Source organism: Gobio gobio, assembly GCF_949357685.1.
Source record: "Gobio gobio genome assembly, chromosome: 12".
Taxonomy (NCBI): Eukaryota; Metazoa; Chordata; class Actinopteri; order Cypriniformes; family Gobionidae; genus Gobio; species Gobio gobio.
In genome coordinates this window covers 48,215,525-48,234,635 of record NC_137105.1, presented here as the reverse complement: position 1 = coordinate 48,234,635, position 19,111 = coordinate 48,215,525, and the positions used below count along the sequence as shown (strand labels likewise).

At 36.7% G+C, this 19,111-nt stretch overlaps 1 protein-coding gene across 1 annotated transcript in view; it reads left to right on the top strand.

The window, feature by feature from the left end:
* Window positions 1–1,685: 1,685 nt before the first annotated feature.
* The window catches only part of cracd (capping protein inhibiting regulator of actin dynamics), a 53,766-nt gene continuing 36,340 nt past the window's right edge, over window positions 1,686–19,111 (top strand). The window contains exon 1 of the mRNA XM_079830617.1: window positions 1,686–1,889. The gene's annotated coding sequence lies outside the window, so the exon portion shown is untranslated. The remainder of the gene's footprint in view (window positions 1,890–19,111) is intronic.

Below are 19,111 nucleotides of genomic sequence, written 5' to 3'. Positions count from 1 at the left end.
TGTAAACACAAACTTTTATTTTGGATGTGATTAATCACGATTAATCATTTGACAGCACTATATGTATATTATATATAAATATTTTATATATAAAATAAAGTATATTGTTCATAACTATATACATGAAGGTGTGTATTTATATATACATAATAATTATACACAGTATACACACATATATTATGTAAACACAAACTTTTATTTTGGATGTGATTAATCACGATTAATCGCTTGATAGCACTAATTATTTATAAATATAAACATTTTATGTATAAATATAACAAATTGTTCTTAAATATATACAAGCATGTGTGTATTTATATATACATAATAATTACACAGTACACACACACACATATATTATGTAAACACAAACTTTTATTTTGGGTGTGATTAATCGTGATTAATCGTTTGATAGCACTAATTATATATAAATATAAACATTTTATGTATAAATATAACAAATTGTTCTTAAATATATACAAGCATGTGTGTGTATTTATATATACATAATAATTACACAGTACACACACATATATATTATGTAAACACTAACTTTTATTTTGGGTGTGATTAATCGCGATTAATCGTTTGATAGCACTAATTATATATAAATATAAAAATTTTATGTATAAATATCACAAATTGTTCTTAAATATATACAAGCATGTGTGTGTATTTATAATAATTACACAGTACACACACATATATATTATGTAAACACAAGCTTTTATTTTGGGTGTGATTTATCGCGATTAATCGTTTGATAGCACTAATTATATATAAATATAAACATTTTATGTATAAATATAACAAATTGTTCTTAAATATATACAAGCATGTGTGTGTATTTATATATACATAATAATTACACAGTACACACACATATATATTATGTAAACACAAACTTTTATTTTGGGTGTGATTAATCGCGATTAATCGTTTGATAGCACTAATTATATATAAATATAAACATTTTATGTATAAATATAACAAATTGTTCTTAAATATATACAAGCATGTGTGTGTATTTATATATACATAATAATTACACAGTACACACACATATATTATGTAAACACAAACTTTTATTTTGGGTGTGATTAATCGGGATTAATTGTTTGATAGCACTAACTTAGTGCTATCAAACGACTAACTATATATAAATATAAAATTTTTATGTATAAATATAACAAATTGTTCTTAAAAATATACCAGCATGTGTGTATTTATATATACATAATAATTACACAGTACACACACATATATTATGTAAACACAAACTTTTATTTTGGATGTGATTAATCACGATTAATCGTTTTACAGCCCTCCAAAACCCCCAAAATGCTTTGGTGTGGACCTATCCTAGATATTGGTGTGAACGGCACTAAAAGACAAATATATCTCGCGTGAATGTATATAATTATAATGATAATAATTCTCAACAACGGTGTACAATTATGTGTAAAGACTTTTTAAATAGCAAAAAAATACTGAGGGCACTTTGAATCTCTGTAATTATTTCAGATTGTGACCTGCATTTAGATGCTTGTGCAGCATTCATTAAATCAAAATGGTGTATATTTAGAAACCGAAATGTTAGGGCAGAATGGTGTGTTTTTATTGTGTGAACGGCCTCTGCCACACCCTCGTGTTTCACGTGCAGCTGTGAGGGAAGCAGCGCCTCCGCGTCCGCGCGCACTGAATGCGTACGGAACTGTCTCGAGGAGGAGGGCGAGCACTCGCAGCATCAGCAACACACACATCCTCATACACACACAAAGAGGTCAGCTCGCGTGCTGCGACTTGAATGGAAGATAACCGAGTGCCGCGAGACACAATAAAGGAAGCACAGGAGCTGATCGCCGTGCCGTGACACACACAGGAGAGAGGTAGGACATGATCAAACATTTGTTTATAGCTTTGTCGGTGATACTGACCTTGTCATTTAGCCCATCTTCCAAAATCCACCATTCTTCACAGATGTGCGCGCAGCTGGGGAGGCATGGACGTGTCTCGAGCTGCATTTCGCGTTGAAATGCATGATAAAAAAATCATTTTGTTAGAAAACACCGTCGTTGCATCATCATCTGCCCCCTCATATGTTGCCTTTTATTAGCTTATTTATGAATGACAGTCCCTTTGATTAAGTGAAGCTATATTTATTTCTCAGATATGTCCGCAAAACATTGAATATTTGAATTATGAGTCGTCAGTCATTCATAATATGCTTACTGGTGCAGGCAATTGATGGTTCCCTTCCCTGAGCTGTAGTGTCGTTTCCTCTCACGATGCATAGCATACCTGACACAATGCATGCTTTTGTGGCAAAAGATGCCATCGATAGCATTGCCCGTTCCTAAAATAACATGGATGGATACACACTATAGAGATAAGCCAAATGTACATCACTGATACAAGTCATTCATTAATGCAAGAAAGGCGTATATGCCCATAATACCTATATATTTATTTCAGTAGACAGTGTCTGGCCTAATTTTTCTTCTTTTATTATGATGTAACGATGATGTAATGCCTTACTGTAAATTGAATTTCAGTTTTGTTTCTTTGTTTGTATTTGCTGGCGGGTCCACACACATACAAACGCCCTGATGTGCTGTTCCTGTATGAGTAGTTTATTGCCTATCTAGCACTGCTCTTAAAGGCTCAGTGATGTGAGAGATAACATAAACCTTACACTCACTATATAAGGTTGTGATTTCTTCTCACTGTACATATAACTCATGAATGGATGGATGGATTTTTAGTGTACAGACACATGATGACATTCAGCAGTCTTATCTGTAATGTGTTTTCCTGCATTGAAATGAAATTGAATCACAGTAATTTCACTCTGAATTGCTTGGATCACATGCTTCTGGGAATTTGGGATTTGTTAAAGATTACATATAGCAGTGTTATTAATAAAACATTTGTGTTTTTAACATTAAGTGAGTGTTAGATGAAGTCTAATTTTAGAAAAAAATAGAAGAAATGAGCACGAACAATTAAATATCTGTCAACTAATAGCCTACTATATGTGCATTCTTTATCTAGGATGGCTGAAAATCAAAAGTTGACACAGGGTTAAATACATTACTTTTTAGCTCACAATCCTTTTGTTTTGCCTAAAATAATTGAATATTATAAATCATAGTTTTATAACAGTCATGAATCCTCACTGAAAAATTTCAATATGTGATAAAATATTACAATATATAAAAAAAGAATAAAACAAGGAGAAATGTTCTTTAAAGTGCCCCTATTATGCTATTTTAAAGGCTCCTACAACAGGTTTACACGCATTAAAGGTCAAAAAACACTTTCATTTTCTCATAATATTCATTGCACATCACCACATTGTTCAATGATTCTCAAACGACTCGACGGATGAATCAGTTTCTCTAAATCCCTCCTTTCTGTGAGATACTCTGCTCTGATTGGCCAGATGACCCAGTTAGTCAGTTGTGATTGGTCTACCGCGTGTTTCAGAAGCTAAACGCCATCACCATAACTGAACTCCAGCTCCAGAGGCTTCCTAAAGCTCAGTGATTGTTCACACTGTAGAGACAGTAACAGTGACGTCGATTTTACCGCATCAATCCGAGCGCGAGTCCGATGATGAAACATTGAAGAACTAGTTATTCAACCCGAACCTCCATCACAAGACGACTTGAGCAGGAGTTTCTCAGTGATACGCTACTCTTTTTGAGGTTCATTATGGGATGTTGCAGCTGTAATTCCTCACCATCAGCATTAACAAGTGTGTGTCCATCAACAAACCCATGTGTGTGTTTCTCATGTATTGGAGCACATGCGGGAACTGTATCAATAACAGCGCATACGTGAGCCCAGCACTGACGTCAATGACTGATGGAAAACAAATCTCACTCCATCCTTTCTCTTTACTCACAGTAGTAAGAACGACAGACGATCTGCATTAACACACACAGTTTGAGGTAATAGTGGCCCACAGCTGATGAGCAGAAGTATTTCAGTAAGACAGTAATAACGCGAGTTAGCCGGAAACTTACACAATATAAAACACAAAACTACGCATTCTGAACACCCGGTAGAAAATATATACATCAATAATTATTCATACTTACAGGTTATGATTCTGAGGAGCTGGTTCAGATAAACTGGGACTGACCCATCTCTCAAGAGCAAGAGTTTTGTGAATCCCGCGTTGAACTCTGAGATTTGAGGAGAAGTCGTCAGTAAAATGACGCTTGAGGGTCAAGTTGTTCACGGACGGATGACGTACAAAATAAGCGAGCATTATGCAAATATCTTTTCTAGTGATGTAGAACCGTAATGCAGTGAGATTCGAATTACAAACGACTCGTTTAGGCGGTTCTGAGTCGATTTGTTTTTGGGAGACAATTTTATTTATTGTGCACTTTCGACTTTACAACTTTGCAGAACGTTTACATTCACAAACAGCGATATTACACACTGCATGAGAGGAAATATTAGAAAAAAAAACATAATAGGGGCACTTTAAATATACAAAATTCCCAACTATACACACAAGCTCCTTCAGTTGTGCATTCTTAGGCCTGACATTTGAAGGCGAAACAATTTCCATTTATAAAGACAGGAAACAGCCTCAAAACTTCCCACTGCTGACCTCGGTTCGGGGGCATGTTTCCCTTAAAACGCCCTGGAGATTTGTGCGTTCAAGTAGAGGAAACCAGAGAAACTGCTCCCGAGGCTTCCTCCCACCATCAATAATTCACGAAAAGGCCAATTAATATTAATCCATAAAAAGTACTACATCAATACAAGTTGACCAGTGAAGGGGAAAGGCCCTGTGTGTTTGACTGGAGTGTCTGTGCTTTTGTTGGTGTGACAGGCGATCCCACAGCATAATCTGAATAAGGTTACACATCTTTACTCGGCAGTGGGTATGCCTCATGCACGCCAGGCTTTACAGGATGTTATTTTCCACAACAACATGACCTAATTAAACCCACTTTAGCAGGCTCGCAAATTCGACGTGACAGACATTGGCCCCAAAACATTGCCCAGTGTAGTACGACACAGACAGACATCACAAATATAGAGCTGTCCATTGATCCCTAGAGGAATTCATATTGCCCTAAGCTGCAGATATTAAAATAGATGGGCATCAATAGACACTAAACAGTGTCTAAATAGGCACTTATGGAGTAACGTGACTCTCTGTAAGGTAACACAATCTGCACTTTAGTATCATTAGAACATGATCTGTCATACACACTTAAAACATCACATAACAAGTGCTCATGTGTTTTCCATATAGTGGTCCAAGCCAGTTTTATTTGATATGATATGCACTGAGAATCACGCTCATTCACGTACATAGCAATATAACTGATTGCATGTATGGAAACACTATCGCTGACATGTAGGTCAGTCAATTAGTCGGGGCAAGTGGCGATTCACATGCATTTGAGGTTGAAAGCTTTAGAGTTCAGTTGGCTTTCTGTCCTAATTAGTGTAAACACAACGATTATGTGCCCATTTCATGCATATTTAACATTCTTATGCTTTTATATTGAAGTTTTCCCCAGCAAACCCGCAGATCCTATGTGAATAATTTCATAATTAATAATGAATTCTCATTTAATAATTCATCTGAAGGGTTGTTGCTTTGAGTAAGACTTGTGTGGCGAGGCGGAGCAGGACGCGTGCACACACAAAACTATCGGCACAATCGGTACAGTCCACAGTTAACAATGACACTGCACAAGTTTTGTACAAAAGGGGAGATTTTACGATAATGGAAGGGATAGAAAGACTGACTGACAAAACAAAGGACAGATTTATTCGATTCCTATGGATGAGTGCAAGCAGATGCCTGTATTTACAACTGTTTGTTCTTAGTAAAAAAGAGAGGCTGTGTGTGTGTGTTTGGTGGAGAGACAGCGACAGGAGGACACAGTTGGGAAATGTGTGTCTGTCTGGGAACACGCTGTAATTACATTACCTGGTTCAACCCAGTTCCTCCTCTCATTTTAATCAGCAACTATACGCTGTAAGTAAGATGTTTTAGCTTCAGTTCTCAATCTGATATTATACCTGCAATAATTTCAACAATAAAGCATCTCTAATTTCACCCAAACCGCAAGTCATGTTATACAGAAAATACTTTATCATCATTACACAGGTCAGTCCTTGAGCACACCAAACCTTGACCTACAATGACAACGCTACAAGACTCTGATTCTGCTGGTCCAGGCTAGTTAGTGCTATCAGTAAAATGAGTGATAGTTTTTATGGTGAAACTGGTTGACCATGGAAGTATTGCTAGTTAAAGGAACACGCTGACTTTTTGGGACTTTTTGGGACTAGCTCATTCACCGTATCCCCCAGAGTTAGATAAGTCCATACATATCATTCTCATCTCCGTGCCATAACTCTGACGCACCCACCGCTAGCCTAGCTTAGCACAAAGACTGGAGGTAAATGGCTCCAGCTAGCCTACTGCTCAATAAGTGACAAAATAACGCCAACATTTTCCTATTTACATGTTGTGATGTGTATAGTCACATTGTGTAGGAGAACGACGGATAATTAAATGTTGAGATTTTCTGGGCCTTTATGGCTAGGAACTAAACTCTCATTCCTGTGTAATAATCAAGGAACTTTGCTGGTGTCCCATGAGTGCAGCGGCGCAATGATATTACACAGCGCCTGAAAATAGTCCCCAGCGCTCTCTGTGTAAGCAGGTCGTCACTTTGGTTATGTTGACGGAAGTTGCTGCTGCACTCATGGGACGGCAGCAAAAGTTCCTTAATTATTACACAGGAATGAGAGAATAGTTCCTAGACATATCGATCTCCATAACTTTTCATTTTCTGTCGTTCTCCAACACGATGTAACTATACACATCACAACATGTAAATAGGAAAATGTTGTCGTTATTTTGTCACTTATTGAGCAGTAGGCTAGCTGGAGCCATTTACCTCCAGTCTTTGTGCTAAGCTAGGCTAGCGGTGGGTGCGTCAGACAGAGTTATGGCACGGAGATGAGAATGATATGTATGGACTTATCTAACTCTGGGGGATACGGTGAATATGAACTGTCACACCATCATCTAAAAATGTTTTGTCAAAGATCGGTCAGTATATTTTGATTGTAATTATTTCCTCTCTCTTTATAGTGCGATTTAGGGCTGCACGATTATAACAAAAATCATAATTATTGATTATTCCCTTGAAATTGTAATTGCGATTTATTAATTACGATTATCACAATTTACATTGAATGATGTTATGAAAAGCTTTATGCCATTGTTTGAAGTGACTGCTTGCCATATTGTTACATCAAGCTGAAAACAATCTTCCTGAAAAATGTTAATGTTTATGAGGATCTATTAACAGAAATTAAATATGATATATAACTATGCTTTCAGTGGTGTATAAAGACCGTAATGTTTACCTTAGAATGAGCCATTTCTATCTACACACACCACGGGTCCCTTACAGTGAAGCCGCCATTTTGCGCCGCCATGTTTCTACAGTTGCCCTAAACGGACAAACTGCTCTACAGAGCGCTAGCTACTCTCTGCGGTCTCAGACGACATCTTTGTCCTGTGTCAGCCACAGAGGTGGACAAAGTACACAACTCCATTACTCGAGTGAAAGTAAAAGTACTACTAGTCAAATATTACTCTGTTACAAGTGAAAGTTGTTAAAAACTATTTTTACTTAAGTAAAAGTACAGAAGTACTTGCTTTTAAAAGTACTTAAGTATCAAAAGTAAATTTCCTTTTTTATGTCAATGCATTATTTTATTATTGTTGTATAAATGCACGGTGGTTTAAGCCAGTCAGTGATGCTCCATCCGACATGCTAGCATACGACCACCTTGAACTAATTTAAATACTTAAAAGTTACAAAGCTTTTTCAAAGCTGCTGTCACTTTAAGGCAGAATGCACAAATCCTACACACTGATACACATCCGATATTCCCCAACTGTTTACGTTCACTTAAGACATAATCACCTTTGTTCACGTGAATACTTTCCAAAATGAAAATTGACATTTTGTGTGTATTTGTCTGTTTAATTGCGAAAAAAACACATAAGAAAGCTCTATTCAGTACTTGTGCTCTGGCATCTGAGAGGCACAAAAAACCAGACTGAACTGAGCTCTTTCATCAGGCTTTTTCAGATTCATCCTTAAGTCTATGCTTCTCTTTCTCCCAGACATTTACATTTTGCACAAAAAAAAAAAAACACTTTTAAAGAAGAAAAAAAATCATCCACTGACTTGCAAAGCTGCTACAGAAACGACTTTTGACTTCGAGGACCTTGATAGAAATGTAGTGGAGTAAAAAGTACGATATTTGTCTTTCAAATGTAGTGAAGTAAATGTAAAAGTATCCCTAAAAAATAATACTTCAGTAAAGTACAGATACTCAAAAAGTGTACTTAAGTACAGTACTCAAGTAAATGTACTTTGTTACTGTCCACCTCTGGTCAGCCACCGTAGCTTCTCTGCATTCTTCGAAATGGAGGGGTGAGCGGTGGGGGATGCAATTCACAACCTCACCACTAGATGCCGCTAATATTTACACACTGCAATTTTAAGCCTCAAATGTCAAATACATTAGTTTGTTTTCTTCTTTAAATAATAAAAAAGTAAAAAATATGCATGGTATTATAATGTTAAACTAAAATTAAAACAATGTGGAAAAATCCCTTAAGATAACCTGTAGAGAGAGAAAAAAACCACATCTGAAGCACAGAATAATGTAAGGGCTTTTTTTGTTGTAATTGCGCCTTTGAATGATTACGTAATTGTGGCATCTGTAATTGTGAACACGATTACAAATTCGATTAATTGTGCAGCCCTAGTGCGATTTACAGATTTCTATTGGATATATAGTGAGAAATTGTATGTGATTTTTATCATGATGCAGTTTATTTTTTTATAAATTCTGTGCTCATTATAAATAGGAAGAGTTTTTGATCATTTATGTTACGAGCCCTCACGTTTTGCTAGTGTGTAGAGCTGTCACTGTAATACTTATGAGATCTGAAATATTACTTTCCTTTCACTGAATACTTTTTACAAGTCTTGATCAGGTATATCTTGATCACAACTACGGGTATGTAAAATCTTTGTAGTGACTCCCATGAGTGCAGAATTGTGAGAAATGCCGATTTAATCTAGTTTGACGTAGATGGATGGATGGATGGATAGATAGACCAATATAACGATTGATGGATGGATGGATGGATAGATAGACCAATATAACGATTGATGGATGGATGGATGGATAGACCAATATAGCGATGGATGGATGATAGACCAATATAACGAAGGATGGATGGATAGACCAATATAACGATGGATGGATGGATGATAGACCAATATAACGATGGATGGATGGATGATAGACCAATATAACGATGGATGGATGGATGATAGACCAATATAACGATGGATGGATGGATGGATGGATGGATGGATGGATGGATGGATAGACCAATATAACGATGGATGGATGGATGGTTGGATAGATAGACCAATATAACGATGGATGGATGGATGGTTGGATAGATAGACCAATATAACGATGGATGGATGGATGGACCAATATAACGATAGATGGATGGATGGATGGATAGACCAATATAACGATGGATGGATGGATGGATGATAGACCAATATAACGATGGATGGATGGATGATAGACCAATATAACGATGGATGGATGGATGGATATACCAATATAACGATGGATGGATGGATGGTTGGATAGATAGACCAATATAATGATGGATGGATGGATGGATGGACCAATATAACGATAGATGGATGGATGGATAGACCAATATAACAATGGATGGATGGATGGATGATAGACCAATATAACGATGGATGGATGGATGGATAGACCAATATAACGATGGATGGATGGATGGATAGACCAATATAACGATGGATGGATGGATGGATGATAGACCAATATAACGATGGATGGATGGATGATAGACCAATATAACGATGGATGGATGGATGGATGGATGGATAGACCAATATAACGATGGATGGATGGATGGTTGGATAGATAGACCAATATAACGATGGATGGATGGATGGTTGGATAGATAGACCAATATAACGATGGATGGATGGATGGATGGATGGACCAGTATAACGATAGATGGATGGATGGATGGATGGACCAGTATAACGATAGATGGATGGATGGATGGATAGACCAATATAACGATGGATGGATGGATGGATGATAGACCAATATAACGATGGATGGATGGATGGATAGACCAATATAACGATGGATGGATGGATGGATATACCAATATAACGATGGATGGATGGATGGTTGGATAGATAGACCAATATAACGATGGATGGATGGATGGATGGACCAATATAACGATGGATGGATGGATGGTTGGATAGATAGACCAATATAATGATGGATGGATGGATGGATGGACCAATATAACGATAGATGGATGGATGGATAGACCAATATAACAATGGATGGATGGATGGATGATAGACCAATATAACGATGGATGGATGGATGGATAGACCAATATAACGATGGATGGATGGATGGATAGACCAATATAACGATGGATGGATGGATGGATGGATGATAGACCAATATAACGATGGATGGATGGATGGATGGATGATAGACCAATATAACGATGGATGGATGGATGGATGGATGGATAGACCAATATAACGATGGATGGATGGATGGATGGATGGATAGACCAATATAACGATGGATGGATGGATGGTTGGATAGATAGACCAATATAACGATGGATGGATGGATGGTTGGATAGACCAATATAACGATGGATGGATGGATGGTTGGATAGATAGACCAATATAACGATGGATGGATGGATGGATGGATAGACCAATATAACTATGGATGGATGGATAGACCAATATAACGATGGATGGATGGATGGATAGACCAATATAACGATGGTTGGATAGATAGACCAATATAACGATGGATGGATGGATGAACAGACCAATATAACGAAGGATGAATGGATGGATGGATAGACCAAAATAACGATGGATGGATGATGGATGGATGGATGGATGGATGGATGGATGGATGGATGGATGGATGGATAGATAGATAGATAGATAGATAGATAGACAGACAGACAGACAGACAGACAGACATACAGATAGATAGATAGATAGATAGATAGATAGATAGATAGATAGATAGATAGATAGATAGATAGATAGATAGATAGATAGATAGATAGATAGATAGATAGATAGATAGGACTCATATTCTGTGGTTAGAGGTCACCGGGGGTCGTGTGCTTTATTAGAGTGGGTTGCTCGTCTTGGCCTGTTCCTCTACAGATCTTGAAGGGTAATGTTTTCAGATTGAGTCTGATTCCTCCATGATTTCCTTCTGTGTCTGTTCTGTGGGAGTTTTTATTAAACGCCAATATTCACTGCCAGAGTGAGTCACTACAGTCTCTGAAGTTTAACACATGCGAGAAAGCCTTCCAGTGCAGGAGATTCTGAATCTCATGTTAACTATTACTATAAACACCAGCATGACAGTCAGCCTATTTTTAGAGGAGAAACCAAACAATTGAAAAATAGCAGTGGATCATTCCCACACCACTGATTATGCAGTTTCTCAAACACGCCTCCTACACATTTTGCCCTGTCCTCATCTCTCATTGTTTAAATAAGCAGTCCTGCTCCAAACTCACACCATTGGTTGAGCCACACACACATTGTCTAGTTTGTAAGTGGTTTAACAGATGTCTCTGCGCATTAAACTGAGGCAAGAGAAATCATTTTAACATCAAGAAAACTGCACAGATCAGCTTATATGTAGGGGCTGAATACTTTTGCAAAGCATTGCATGTTCATAGTCTATTAGTAAATATAGTCCATCATGTTAGCTCTGTGAACATGCCCTTCTGTAGAGCTGAGGACAGCAGAAATGACAGCTTTAATTGTTTATGCTAACCGCTAAGTGTTCTTGTCCTTTGAGTCGGCATATTACCCTATGAGATCTCTAATTACTTTACAGTAGCCAAGGGACATGGGCAGTTTTGATTAGTGTGTTTTGACTGTGTGTTACATGATGGACAGGCAAGGTCTGAAATTAGGGGTTATGGGAAAATCCCATCAAAAATATTGAACCAATATAGCCCCAAAATATTGAACAATAATTTCCTCCCCAGCGTGTACCTATACTTTTTTTAGGCGTTACTGTGCTGATATGCGGGATAGCAGGACGTGTGTGTGTGTGTGTGTGTGTGTGTGTGTGTGTGTGTGTGTGTGTGTAATATTGTTTTTAAACAGCAGTTCAAAAAACAAGAATTAAATATTGAGTAACTTGCATTTTAGACACAATGGGCCTGATTCATGAAACTTTCGTAAATATATGAGCACATTTTGAGTAATTGAGTGATCGGATGGATAGATAGATAGATAGATAGATAGATAGATAGATAGATAGATAGATAGATAGATAGATAGATAGATAGATAGATAGATAGATAGATAGATAGATAGATAGATAGATAGATAGATAGATAGATAGATAGATAGATAGATAGATAGATAGATTTGACAGAAATATTGGATAGATGGACGGACGGACGGACAGACTGATAGATAGATAGATAGATAGATAGATAGATAGATAGATAGATAGATAGATAGATAGATAGATAGATAGATAGATAGATAGATAGATAGATAGATAGATAGATAGATAGATAGATAGATAGATAGATAGATAGATAGATAGATAGATTTGACAGAAATATTGGATAGATGGATGGACGGACGGACAGACTGATAGATAGATAGATAGATAGATAGATAGATAGATAGATAGATAGATAGATAGATAGATAGATAGATAGATAGATAGATAGATAGATAGATAGATAGATAGATAGATAGATAGATAGATAGATAGATAGATAGATAGATAGATAGATAGATAGATAGATAGATTTGACAGAAATATTGGATAGATGGATGGACGGACGGACGGACGGACGGACTGATAGATAGATAGATAGATAGATAGATAGATAGATAGATAGATAGATAGATAGATAGATAGATAGATAGATAGATAGATAGATAGATAGATAGATAGATAGATAGATAGATAGATAGATAGATTTGACAGAAATATTGGATAGATGGATGGACGGACGGACAGACTGATAGATAGATAGATAGATAGATAGATAGATAGATAGATAGATAGATAGATAGATAGATAGATAGATAGATAGATAGATAGATAGATAGATAGATAGATAGATAGATAGATAGATAGATAGATAGATAGATAGATAGATAGATAGATAGATTTGACAGAAATATTGGATAGATGGATGGACGGACGGACGGACGGACGGACTGATAGATAGATAGATAGATAGATAGATAGATAGATAGATAGATAGATAGATAGATAGATAGATAGATAGATAGATAGATAGATAGATAGATAGATAGATAGATAGATAGATAGATAGATAGATAGATAGATAGATAGATAGAAATATTGGATAGATAGACTGACGGACGGACGGACGAACGGATAGATAGATAGATAGATAGATAGATAGATAGATAGATAGATAGATAGATAGATAGATAGATAGATAGATAGATAGATAGATAGATAGATAGATAGATAGATAGATAGATAGATAGATAGATAGATAGATAGATTTGACAGAAATATTGGATAGATGGATGGACGGACGGACGGACGGACTGATAGATAGATAGATAGATAGATAGATAGATAGATAGATAGATAGATAGATAGATAGATAGATAGATAGATAGAAAGATAGATAGATAGATAGATAGATAGATAGATAGATAGATAGATAGATAGATAGATAGATAGATAGATAGATAGATATATAGATAGATAGATAGATAGAAATATTGGATAGATAGACTGACGGACGGACGAACGGATAGATAGATAGATAGATAGATAGATAGATAGATAGATAGATAGATAGATAGATAGATAGATAGATAGATAGATAGATAGATAGATAGATAGATAGATAGATAGATAGATAGATAGATAGATTAATTCTCTTGCATTTTAGACACAGTGGGCCTAATTCATGAAACTTTCGTAAATATATGAGCAAATTTTGAGTAATTTGTGCGTAAAATGGACCTTTACAAACGCTTCACGGATTCTGTAGTTAAACATGTGAATTCCAAACATTCGTAAATAGGACGCGCGTGCACACTCATTCATAATTAGCATAATCCCCGCCCAGTTACAACTGCAAATGACGTGTGCAGGAACCCTGTGGAATCTTCTGGACTTCTTTCTCAGGTTTGGCTCCAGTATTTTGCATAAATGCTAAAGAGACTAATTGGCCATATGTCTAGCATTAACTATTCAATTATCCTGTGTCCATCAAAGCATTTTTAGCTAAAAAACGCCTGGTGCTCTTCTCAAAACGGCCAGCGGGTGGCGCTTAAAAACGCTTTGCAAGGGCAGCGTTTTTCCATCTGAGATACTTTGGTTGCTATGATACAGAATATCCATGGCAATAATGTGTTTCTAGTATCTCTATATCTGATTATTAAAAAATGCATAAAAAGCAGTATTAACTTCTCCATTATTGTTGTTCAGTCGGTGTACAAGTGGGATGATTGGTCAGTGTAGTTTTTGTCCCGCCCCTCCTCCACTGTGATTGGACCGCTGGGTAAAAAGTGACTGTGAGAAGCGCTGCCTCTTACCCAAAGTTGAACTGTTAACTAAAAAAAAAGGGGGTAAAAAAAAGACCAGGCAAATCAACTGTCAATCAAAATGCAATGTCATCAGTTTGCCTAAATTAGAACACAGAACATTCAAATGTTTTACACACAATTTATACGTGGTAGGGAACAGGTGTGCATTTCTTTCGTACCAACTAATTTTCGTGAAACGTGAAAATTTACGTCAGAATTACATCTGAGACAAATTCGTTCTGCTCGTGTTTCATGAATGAGGCCCAATCTGCCAGTTACTTTGCCTGTTTTAAAGACCAAACAAAGCCACAGCAGAACCGTTGGTGTTTTTGTTGCTGAATGAATCAGCGTTTTTCAACGAATCAGTGGAGTGAATGACTCCATGACTCGCTCATAAAAACAGACATTTGCAGTGCTTCTGAAATCACATACTGTCTGAATCTGTACTACTTTTGAATGTGAATTTAACGGCATCAGTTGCGTCGCTTCACTGCCAATCATAAATCCTCTCCCTTTACCTCATGGGATAGTAAAATGTCCATCAAATGCGCGCTTCAGAATCTCGTTGAAAGTAGTAGGTCATCCTGGTACTTGCGTAAAAATTTCAAAACAAATACAAGGGGTCAACAGTGAATTATATTTTTCTATTATATAGGCCTATTAAAGGGGTCATGAACTGAGAAATCAAATTTTCCTTGAGCTTTTGACATATAAGAGGTCTTCATACTTTAAGAATATCCTGTGAGTTTCAGAACTGAAAACTTCCTTGTTAGTCCAAAAGCAGCTTTTATTGTGACCAAGCCCAGAGAACGACTCGTTGTGGAATGAGCCTGTAATAGATGGAGAAAGAGCGCCTCTGCAGAAGAAGATCAACGCCTACTTCATCACAACTTTGGCCCCGCCCACTGGAGTGTTAGTGAGATGACGAGGAGAGAAGAGCGATTCAGGATGGACTACAAATAACATTCCCTTCCAAAGGATCCTAATGCTAGGAATGTGCTTATTTATTCTCATCAGTGTGAATGTCTCAGTTGAGCATTATTTATTTGTGTTCGCTACATTTCACTGTGGATTCTTTGGTAAATCAGTCGCAATTTCGGCGCAGGCTTTGCAAACAGACTTTTACGATATGGCCTCGACAGTAATGCCACAACATGTCAGTAACCGTGTTCATTCTAATGCCTGATCTGAGATCAGTGATTTCTGATATGTAATGATTCATGTACAGTCAGATGTTCTTTGTCTACACTCACCTAAAGGATTATTAGGAACACCATACTAATACTGTGTTTGACCCCCTTTCACCTTCAGAACTGCCTTAATTCTACGTGGCATTGATTCAACAAGGTGCTGAAAGCATTCTTTAGAAATGTTGGCCCCTATTGATAGGATAGCATCTTGCAGTTGATGGAGATTTGATGGTGCATTATCCTGCTGGAAGTAGCCATCAGAGGATGGGGACATGGTGGTCATAAAGGGATGGACATGGTCAGAAACAATGCTCAGGTAGGCCGTGGAATTTAAACGATGCCCAATTGGCACTAAGGGGCCTAAAGTGTGCCAAGAAAACATCCCCCACACCATTACACCACCACCACCAGCCTGCACAGTGGTAACAAGGCATGATGGATCCATGTTCACATTCTGTTTACGCCAAATTCTGACTCTACCATCTGAATGTCTTAACAGAAATCGAGATTCATCAGACCAGGCAACATTTTTCCAGTCTTCAACTGTCCAATTTTGGTGAGCTTGTGCAAATTGTAGCCTCTTTTTCCTACTTGTAGTGGAGATGAGTGGTACCCGGTGGGGTCTTCTGCTGTTGTAGCCCATCCGCCTCAAGGTTGTGTGTGTTGTGGCTTCACAAATGCTTTGCTGCATACCTCGGTTGTAACGAGTGGTTATTTCAGTCAAAGTTGCTCTTCTATCAGCTTGAATCAGTCGGCCCATTCTCCTCTGACCTCTAGCATCAACAAGGCATTTTCGCCCACAGGACTGCCGCATACTGGATGTTTTTCCCTTTTCACACCATTCTTTGTAAACCCTAGAAATGGTTGTGCGTGAAAATCCCAGTAACTGAGCAGATTGTGAAATACTCAGACCGGCCCGTCTGGCACCAACAACCATGCCACGCTCAAAATTGCTTAAATCACCTTTCTTTCCCATTCTGACATTCAGTTTGGAGTTCAGGAGATTGTCTTAACCAGGACCACACCCCTAAATGCATTAAAGCAACTGCCATGTGATTGGTTGATTAGATAATTGCATTAATGAGAAATTGAACAGGGCTGCGTTCAGCCCCAACAAAACGTTTTTTAAACGGAAACGGTGCTGCGTTGAACACCCTGTTCTGATGACGCAAGAGTTGCAAACTATGACAGCTGAGAAGGCCATTCTTTGTGTTCTTGTTGAATAATTTTCGGAGCCTGATGAAATCGATATAAATACGTGTTTAATACTGCAAAATACATGCAATCACTGCCCTTGCCGTCCAGAATAAAAGACAACATATCCCAATCCCATTTAATGAACCTTTTTTTATCTCCTGGTAATCAATTCTAATTTTATTTTATTTTATTTCTAGTTCTTACTTTTTTAATAGCTTGTATTTTCTTTCTCATTTTTATGTAAAGCACTTAATTACCATGCATGAAATTTGCCTTGCAATGAAGCTAAAAATATAAATACATCATCATGTTGATATATATACTGTATAATTTTTTTTTTTACGACAATCATGTCTTCTAATATCTTCAATTGTTGTGTATACAAACTGAGCTGCAGCAGACACATTTGTAAACATCTTTACTTGGACCCATTGTGTGAGCTCTCTCTTTAATACCACGTGGTTTATATACATGTTGTTGCTGATTGGGCTGACATTTTTGACACACCCACCAAACGAGATAAAACGCATCTCAAACCTGTTGCCATAGATCTGAATATAATGCCATAGATCTGAATATAGTGCCATAGATCTGCCATAGATCTGAATATAATGCTATAGATCTGAATATAATGCCATAGATCTGAATATAATGCCATAGATCTGAATATAATGCTATAGATCTGAAAATCATCAGAGACATAAATCACCCTGCAAACTCTCACTTCACCCTGCTGCCATCTGGTAAGCGCTTCCGTAGCCTGATGGCAAAGACTGAAAGACTCAGGAGGAGTTTCTTCCCCCAGGCCATCAGACTCCTGAACTCAGTCACGTGACTCACTTCACCCCCGCACACACATAAACATACAGTCTTTTAACATTAACATCCACATACTGCAATTGCACTGCACTTTACGTCCCTATTGTTACTGCGTAACAACCTGTAATAAACCTTGCACATTATACTTCTTTATATATACATATTATATATTTTATGTTAACCACTTATTTTTAAGTCTACAGTTTATCTCACTTATCATATCCACATATTTTTTATATTTTTATTTTTATCTTATTTCCTATTTTTATCTTTTACTTGATTTATTTATAATTCTACTTTATTCTAATTTTATTCTATTTCTATTTAATTTCTTGTAACTGTTATTTGCACTGTCCATGGAGCGGACCTGTTTACATTTCACTGCCAGTTGTATATTGTGTATATAACTGTGTATGTGACAAATAAAACTCTTGAATCTTGAATCTTGAATCTTGAATATAGTGCCATAGATCTGCCATAGATCTGAATATAATGCTATAGATCTGAATATAATGCCATAGATCTGAATATAATGCCATAGATCTGAATATAATGCCATAGATCTGAATATAGTGCCATAGATCTGCCATAGATCTGAATATAATGCTATAGATCTGAATATAATGCCATAGATCTGAATATAATGCCATAGATCTGAATATAATGCCATAGATCTGAATATAATGCTATAGATCTGAATATAGTGCCATAGATCTGCCATAGATCTGAATATAATGCTATAGATCTGAATATAATGCCATAGATCTGAATATAATGCCATAGATCTGAATATAATGCCATAGATCTGAATATAATGCTATAGATCTGAATATAATGCCATAGATCTGAATATAATGCCATAGATCTGAATATAATGCCATAGATCTGAATATAGTGCCATAGATCTGCCATAGATCTGAATATAATGCTATAGATCTGAATATAATGCCATAGATCTGAATATAATGCCATAGATCTGAATATAATGCCATAGATCTGAATATAATGCTATAGATCTGAATATAATGCCATAGATCTGAATATAATGCCATAGATCTGAATATAATGCCATAGATCTGAATATAATGCTATAGATCTGAATATAATGCCATAGATCTGAATATAATGCTA